Source organism: Aquarana catesbeiana, linkage group LG04 (assembly GCF_042186555.1).
Source record: "Aquarana catesbeiana isolate 2022-GZ linkage group LG04, ASM4218655v1, whole genome shotgun sequence".
NCBI classification, from domain to species: Eukaryota; Metazoa; Chordata; class Amphibia; order Anura; family Ranidae; genus Aquarana; species Aquarana catesbeiana.
Window position 1 is genome coordinate 381,263,137 of NC_133327.1, and position 8,337 is coordinate 381,271,473.

General features: G+C 46.5%; 1 long non-coding RNA gene across 1 annotated transcript in view; it reads left to right on the forward strand.

Annotated features, from left to right (window-relative positions):
• The first annotated feature begins 3,186 nt into the window (after positions 1-3,186).
• Positions 3,187-8,337, forward strand: part of LOC141140217 (uncharacterized) — a 123,682-nt gene continuing 118,531 nt past the window's right edge. The window contains exon 1 of the long non-coding RNA XR_012243904.1: positions 3,187-3,318. This is a non-coding gene — a long non-coding RNA (uncharacterized lncRNA). The remainder of the gene's footprint in view (positions 3,319-8,337) is intronic.

Here is an 8,337-nt window from a genome sequence, read left to right on the forward strand (position 1 = left end):
GGCCAATCACGGCGCGCGGCGCCGCTCGCGCATGCGCAGTGGGTGCCAGGCTGTGAAGCCACAGCCCGGCGCCCACAGTTGAAATGCCGGCGCCGACAAGCGGAGGGGGGGGACGAGTGGGGCTTCGATCCCCCGCATCGCTGGACCCAGGGACAGGTAAGTGTCCAATTAAAAGTCAGCAGCTGCAGTATTTGTAGCTGCTGACTTTTAATTTTTTTTTTTTTTTTGACGGCCCGCCTGGGTGGAACTCCTCTTTAAGCTGCCCCCTAGAGGACATCCTGCCTCGTTAGAGTTGTGCCTCCTCCTCCTCTATTCTATCAGGCACCCAAGTAGAGTCAGTGACCTCATCATCCCCTCCCTCCTTGTCAGTGGAGCAAACTTGGTACTATGCTGCAGCTGGGGGAACATGACTGCCAGTTTCTTGTCCTTGGGCACCCCCTCTCTCTAGGCTCAAGTTACTCCCTACCCCAACCTGGGAACCAACATCAGAGCCTATAAATCGCTGCGCATCCTCCAGCAACATGTACCCGACACTGAATAGTTCGAATAGTTCGGGGGACTCCTCCGTGCATGATGGTTGGGCTACGGAAGGAGTGACTGTGGACAAGGAGCCGGTGGAATAGGCCACTTTGGCAGCTGCATAGGAAGGAAAACTACTCTGAGCCGGGGTGACAGAGGATGAGGAGGATGAGGACGGCTTTGTTATCCACTCCACCAACTTTTCTGAATGTTCTGGCTCAATAACATGGCCAGTAGCAGAAAAAAAGGACACGTGTGGCCCACGGCCACCGGCAGAGGATGCACCACGTCCATGACCAGCACTGTTGACTGTAGACACAGAGCCTGCTTGCCCTCTTTTAGTGGCCTGTGAGCGTCTGCCTCTCCTTGGTGGCCTTGGTGTACACCACCAGAAAAGTAGTAGCAACTGCAATATGGCTGCACTGTATTGTGTACTGTGTACACCAGCAGAAAAGTAGTAGCAACTGCACTACGGCTCCACTGTATTGAGTACTGTGTACACCACCAGAAAAGTAGTAGCAACTGCACTACGGCTGCACTGTATGGTAATTACAATTTTTAATCTAATATTTCACAGCAGGGCCCATTCCTGTGCCCACCAAGAGTATCTGTGATGGGTTACAGTGTTGTGGCACCACCACTGCCTAAGGCCCAATTTTTCTGCCCCTGTTTAAAAAGGGCATGTAATTACTATTTTTGCTCTAATATTTCACAGCAGGGCCCGTTCCTGCACCCACCAAGAGTATCTGTGAGGGGTTACAGTGTTGTGGCACTACCACCACACCTAAGGCCCAATTTTTCTGCCTCTGTTTAACAGGGGCATGTAATTACAATTCTTGATATAATATTTCACAGCAGGGCCAGTTCCAGCGCCCACCAAGAGTAACTGTGAGGGCTTACAGTGTTCTGGTACCACCAACACCTAAGGCCCAATTTTCCGCAGAGTGTATAGGGCAGGCCGTATAGTATATACAGGCGGTCCCCTATTTTCAAACATCCAACTTACAAACTACTCCTACTTACAAACGGAGGGCGACAGCAGGAAGTGAGAGGAAATCTACCCCTAGGAAGGGAAATTCTCTCCTGTAAGAGTTGATATGGGAAAAAGGTGTCTCCACTGATGCTTTATCACCAATCCTTGTTTCCCTAATAACCCAAAATTTTCAAAATTCAATTGTCATTGGGACAGAAAGTGAGGTGAAATCTTCTGAACAGGGGCACAGACAGCAAAACAAATGTTACAGGGGCGATAACCCTTCCCTATATTATCTTAAACAGTTTAAAAATAGATTTTTGGGATGGAGCTACACTTAAAAAATGTACCTGTTCCAAATTACAAACGGATTCAACTTAACAACAAACCTACAATCCCTATCTTGTTTGTAAATCAGGGACCTCCTGTATACTGCTGTTCAGAGTATATAGGGCCTGGGGGACATTACAGCCGCAAGCAGTTTAAATTACTTTTTTTCCTTTAGCAATGTCATTTTGTGCAGGGACTGTTCTAAACACGGGAAAAATGCGCCACTTTACAGGCACTATAGACACCCCCAGGCACGATATTTAAAGCAATATTGCACTTTTATTGTTTCACTTTAAGCATTCACTGCTCCCGAAAAAACGTCAGTTTTTAAACTTTTTTTGCATTGATACATGTCCCCTGGGGCAGGACCCAGGTCCCCAAACACTTTTTATGACAATAACTTGCATATTAGCCTTTAAAATTAGCACTTTTGATTTTTCACGTTCGAGTCCCATAGACTTTAACGGCTTTTGCACAGATTTTTTGTCTGTTCGCATGTTCTGCCGCGAACCGAACCGGGGAGGTGTTCGGCTCATCCCTACTTGCCACCATTGCTTGCCACCAGATGCAGTGTGCCACTTGCCACCCATTGCCTGCCACCAGATGCAGCATGTCACTTGCCACCGTTGTCTGATGCCAGATGCAGTGTGCCATTTTTCACCTGTAGCCTGACCCCAGATGCAGTGTGCCACTTGCCACCCATCAGATGCAGTGTGCCACTTTCCACCCATAGCCTGCCACCAGATGCAGTGTGCCACTTTCCATCCATAGCCTGCCCCCAGATGCAGTAAGTCACTTGTTACCTATAGCCTGCCACCAGTCCGACACACCAGAGCCCCGGGAAAGTGAACCCCCTCCCACTGCTAGCTGCTGATGTGACTCCTCTCATGCGCAGGCCGGGGGGTGTCACATCTTCAGCTCTGAGAGGTTCATGCTGGGACCTGTAGTCCTTCACTTTTGGGGGGGTCACATCTCCCAAAAGTGTAGGACTACAAGTCCCAGCATGAACTCCTGATATCTAAAGATGTGACGCCCATCCCCCAAATTGAAGATCTACAGGTCCAAGCATTGAACCCTGAGAATTAAGGGTGTGACCCCATAGATTTTACGTAACAACGCTGCGACCTGTAGTTCTTCACTAATTGGGGGGGGGGTCACATCTTCAGTTCTGAAAGGTTCATGTTGGGACCTAGAGTCCTTCACTTTTGGGGGGTCACATCCCCTAAAAGTGAAGGACTACAAGTCCCAGCATGAACCCTCCCCTGATATCTAAGGATGTGTCCTTCCATCCCTCCAAGGGTGTCATCTTATCTGTCAGTCTCCTCTCCTCTTCTGCCAGCATACTTATCTGCCAGCCCTTATCTGCTTCATCCTCTTATCAGTGCTAGCTCCAGGCTGACACACACTCAGAGCTCCTGTGAAGTGCTGACAGTTCAGCACAGAAAGCTGGCTGCTGGGGGATAGCTGACTGAGGCTTTTAACCCTGTTCTGTCATGGTGAGTGCTTTGGATTGTACTTGCCATTCTACAAAACTCATCTCTCTGCACTTCTGCATGCTGCTGGCTGGACAATGCAGGGAGGAGGTGGGTGGAGCTAAGCAGTAAGCGCGGAGAAGGAGGAAGTTAAATCCTCCCCACTGTCTATGCTGGGTTTCTGCCTCTCTCCTCCTCGTGAAGTCACTGGTTGCTAGACACCAGGCGGTGGCGGCTAGAAACCATTTGGGCACTGAGCCAGTGGCTCATGTAAAAGGAGTCTCACTAGCCAGGGGTCCACCACAGGCTGTAAGCGAGTAACCGCAACGATGTGAGAGATATTTTAGGGGGAATCAGATTGGCCTGGGGCCAGGGGGCAATTCTGGGACAATGTATTGTCCCGGAATGAGGGTGCCCAGGACCGGGACAGAGCTGCCAATTGCGGGACTGTCCTGCTGAATCATGGACGGTTGGGAGGTATGTGTACGGTGTTGAGGCTTCCATCAGTGTATACCCGGAAGGGCTTCAAATAGTCTGCATAGGCTAAGAGAGGAGTGGATGTCAGGCTTTGTTTCAAGACTGCTGCTGAGGCTCACGCCATTGGTCCTGGATGGAAGGTGAGGGTCTCTCTTTTTAGTGGGAAGGTTGTCCGCTCAGCAACTGAGCGAACGGCGCCGTCTATAATACCCCACCAATCCCAAGAAAGAAACGCACCTTTTTACGTGTCTTTGGGGCGTGTCAGTCTTGTACTGTGTGAACTTTGATAGGATCAGGAAGACCCCCCAGCTTCTACAACATGCCCCAAATACTGAATCATCAAAGCATCAAGCAGCATTTACTGGGCTTCAGCTTCAACCCATTTTGGAAAGGGAGCAAACACCCAGTCTAGATGCTTAACCTCCCTGGCGGTATGATTATTTCAGATTTTAGGTGCTGAAAGCGGTACAATTATTTTGCACAGAAATTTGGCGTTTTATATTATAGGCCTGTAATTCTTAGGAATAATTCACTTAAATCTGTCCAAACAAGAGTCTAGTAGACATCCCGGGTATGATAAAGTTTCAAAAATGAAATAAAAAAATTATAATATAATAAATAACTATAAATAATTATACCAAATAATAATATAATAATAATAAAAATTATTCAATAATGCAAATCAAAAACACTGAAATTTTCTCAGTTGCAGAATTGTCGCTTTTGTTACTTTTAGTGTTTGGTGACAGATTTCCCCAAAAATCACTATCGCTCAATTCTGCAAGTGATTCTAATTTATTATCGCTGTTTTCTAGCTGGTATAAAACCACTTTTTATGTAAATGGACAGTTTGGGTTACTATGGACAATCTCCAGTTTCCAAGCAGAAAGAACAGTTTTTATAATATAAAACTGCATGCAGGACACTGGACAGACCACTAGGGACAAAGGGGATGTGTAATTATTTGATACAGTACTGTAATCTGCAAGATTACAGTATACTGTATCTATACTGTGTGTTTCACTTTTAGAATTTGCCGTCGAACTCCGTCCCCGTGCGTCGCAACGCTCGCAGGCAAGGAGCTTGGCACTGTGAATCGAGCGAGACACGGTGGCTCGCCGATCACAGCGGGGAGACATCGCAGGATCCAGGGGACAAGGTAAGTATCCTCTACATGGATCCTGCGATGCTATCCCGAGTCTGGCTCGGGGATACCGCTTTTGGTATTGAAAATCCACCCCGAGCCAGACTCGGGAATACCGCCAGGGGGGTTAATGTGGGCCTCGAAAGTCTTAGAAAAGATAATAATAGGCTCAATTCACTAAAGCATATGTATGTGGTATTTGGGTCACGTGACACCATTTTCCCAAATATCACATGCGATACTGAAAATGTCTTTTCGTTATCTCTTTATGCGGTGTATGCCTCAAAAAGCAAAAATGCTCGGTACATACTACATAAAACAGTGTTAAAGTCAACTCGCTAAAATAAATAAATGCATGCATGCAGTAAATAAGTAGTGGTCCAGGAATGCAAGATTTAAGGAATGTATGAAATTTCAGCTGGTTGTTAAGGAGCTGGCACCCATCGGGGTCCATAAAAAACATTACTTATCTGCTGTCAGCAGGATTCCCCAGCAGAATGTAAAAAACACAGCGAGGAATCCCCCCTCTCTCAAAGCACATTGTCCTCATGCTAATGAGGAAAAGGCCTCTTCCCCACAAACCTGGCCCTAGTAGTTGTGGGGGTGACTTACCAGAATCTGGTAGCCCCTTCAACAAGGGGACCCCCAGATCCTGCTTCCCCTATGTGAATGAGTATGGGGTACATACTAGCCAATATTCTTACTCATTCACCAAAAAAATGGCCAAAGTAAATAAAAACCACCCAGAGCCAGTTTTTGACCTTTAATAAAAAAAAAAAAATGAAGCAAACTGAGTGTCAATCACTATAACCGCCGCCTGCCGACCCGCAAACAACTTGGCTTCACCAGACACTTGGCTCCTCCTGACTGTCAGCTCCACTTCCCACCTGCTGCTAAATAAACTAAGAGGTGGGGGTCACCAAATGACATCACTGGGTGACCCCTCCCCCTTGTCACATCTTCAACCCAGCATGCCCCCAGCCAAGCAGTGGGTGTGAACCAGGGCTTTTTTCTCGGAGAATAGGTGCAGGAACTCCCCCCGTCTGAGTCACCCCTTGTCTCTGCCCCCTACCCACCTCTGACCACTGTCCCTTGATTCCACCCACCTACCAGTACTGCCCCTTTTAGAGAATACAGAATCAAGTATCATTTTGTGGTGCTAAATCATTTGTATGGAACATGGTAATGATAAAAAGAAAAGCAGTAAAATAGATCCCCTGCAGCCAGCAACAATAGAATCCAACAATAGAATACCAGCAATAGATCCCCACACAACAATAGACTCCCCCAGCAACAATGGACTCCACCCCAACAACAATATATTCTCTGCAGCAACAGTGAACCACCCACAACAAAATATCACACCCAGTAACAAAATATTCACCCAAGCAACATTAGACCCCCCCCAGCAGAAACAACAGATCTCCCAGCAGCCAGCAACAATAGATTCCCCATCAGCAACAATAGACCCTCACACAAAATCAGATCCCCACCAGTGACAATAGATCCCCCAGCAGACAACATCAATAGACCCTCCAGCACACCCCACACCCCATGCTATTACATACAGTCAGTGCTGGAGGTGCCGGAACTGCGTTCCCCCGCGTTCCCGCTGAAAAAAAGCCCTGGTGTGAACCATTTTTCATGTCTGCTTGTCCTCATCAGCATGGAGACAAGTTGCCTTGGGGGAAGGGGAGAGGGAGTCCACCCCTCTTGTTGACGGCATGTGGCCTGGTATGATTCAGGAGTGGGGGGGGGTGCTCTCGCTTGACCCTATCCTTTCCAGGCTTGCGTACTTGGATAAGTGTCTGGTATGGATTTTGGGATGGGGTCAATTTTTTTAAAATTACTTCTGCCTTGAGGTCCCCCCGAAATCCAGAACTAAAGAGCATGGTATAGATTGGGCAGCACTCCAGGCTGTTTTGTTTTTTTTAATGCCAGCTCTTTTTTTGTTTACATTCTGTTTCATGGTTACTAAGGACGCGGCAGGTGCCAGCTCCATAAAGTGGAACTAAAGTCCCACTGTAAAAAACAGTGAGCAGGCAGGCTTCTATTGCAGGAGAGACATAAACTGTCTCTGCATTAAAATGCCCCTACCTGCCTGCTCGCAGTCTCCTCCGGCACTGTAAACTAAGCTGTGCAGCTCAGCTTACAGTGTCAGGCCTGGCTTTGAGTGCTGGGATGATGGTCTTATGAGCATGTGCAGGAGTGATGTCATCCCCCACCAGCCAATGAAGAGGCCCAAAGACTGGCACCAGCGCAGGACCATTGGACAGGTAAATAAGGAGATTTCAGTTCTGCTTTAACAACCAGCTATTCTCTCTACTTTTTAAGGATGCCGATGGGTGCCGGCGTTAAAATACTGCAAATTTTCACTACTGAAATATAGCATCACTTCAAGAAATTGCATATTTTATTATTATTATTTATTATTTTCTTGCAGTATTTTAGTAGCATTTTTTAGTGAATTGCAAAAAAAATTGTGAAAAATGCTATGAGCTATTTTACCGCTGATCTTAAAAAGATAGATAACGTTTCATGAATTGAGCCCCAAATCACCTAAATAGATCAGCACAGTCTCAAAGATATAATCTCCCAGGCATCACTCCATCAGTCTTTGAAAGGTGCTGGGGGGCATTGGTCAGTCCAAAGGGCTCGTACAGTGCCAGTGGGGTTAAAAAGGCTGTTTTCTCCCAGTCCTGCTCTCTCACTGGTATCTGCCATTACCCACTAGCCAGGTCCAAGGTGGAAAAATCATGGACCTGGCCCAACGCCATGAGTGACTCCTCTACCCTGGGTAGCGGGTAGGCATCCCAGTGGGTATAGGTTTTGGGTTTGTAATAGTCCACACAAAACCGTAAGCTACCATCCTTTTTGCATACTAAAGCTCCATACACACTATAAGATTTTCTGCTGATTTTTGTCTTCAGATTTACCAAAACCAGATAATATGAGGTCAAACCTTAGGAGTTTCAATTTGTATGCAATCAGGCAGGCCCTTGCACTACATGGTTTTGGTAAATCCGAAGACAAAAATCAGCAGAAAATCTGATAGTGTGTATGGGGCTTTAGACAAAGAGGGGGGGCCATGGGCTGCGACTCTCTGATTAGCCCACTTTGCAGCATAATGTGAATCAAGTCTTTGATTTCTTGGCACTGGGCAGATGATATATTTTCCGAATTAGTGGGGCACTCCCTGTGTATATAGGGGGTTCTATAGATTATGTACACCCATGATCTTCGGGACCAGATGCAAAAACTAACAAATGTTTTTTCAATAACTAATGGAAGAGGTGCTGCCGACTTTTTTTTTTTTTTTTTGGAAACATCACATGAAATAATAAGAGAGTCAATTCATCATTCAAGTAAAATATCTAATGTGAGGTAAATACGGCAAAAAAAATTAGATAAAGCATTAAAGG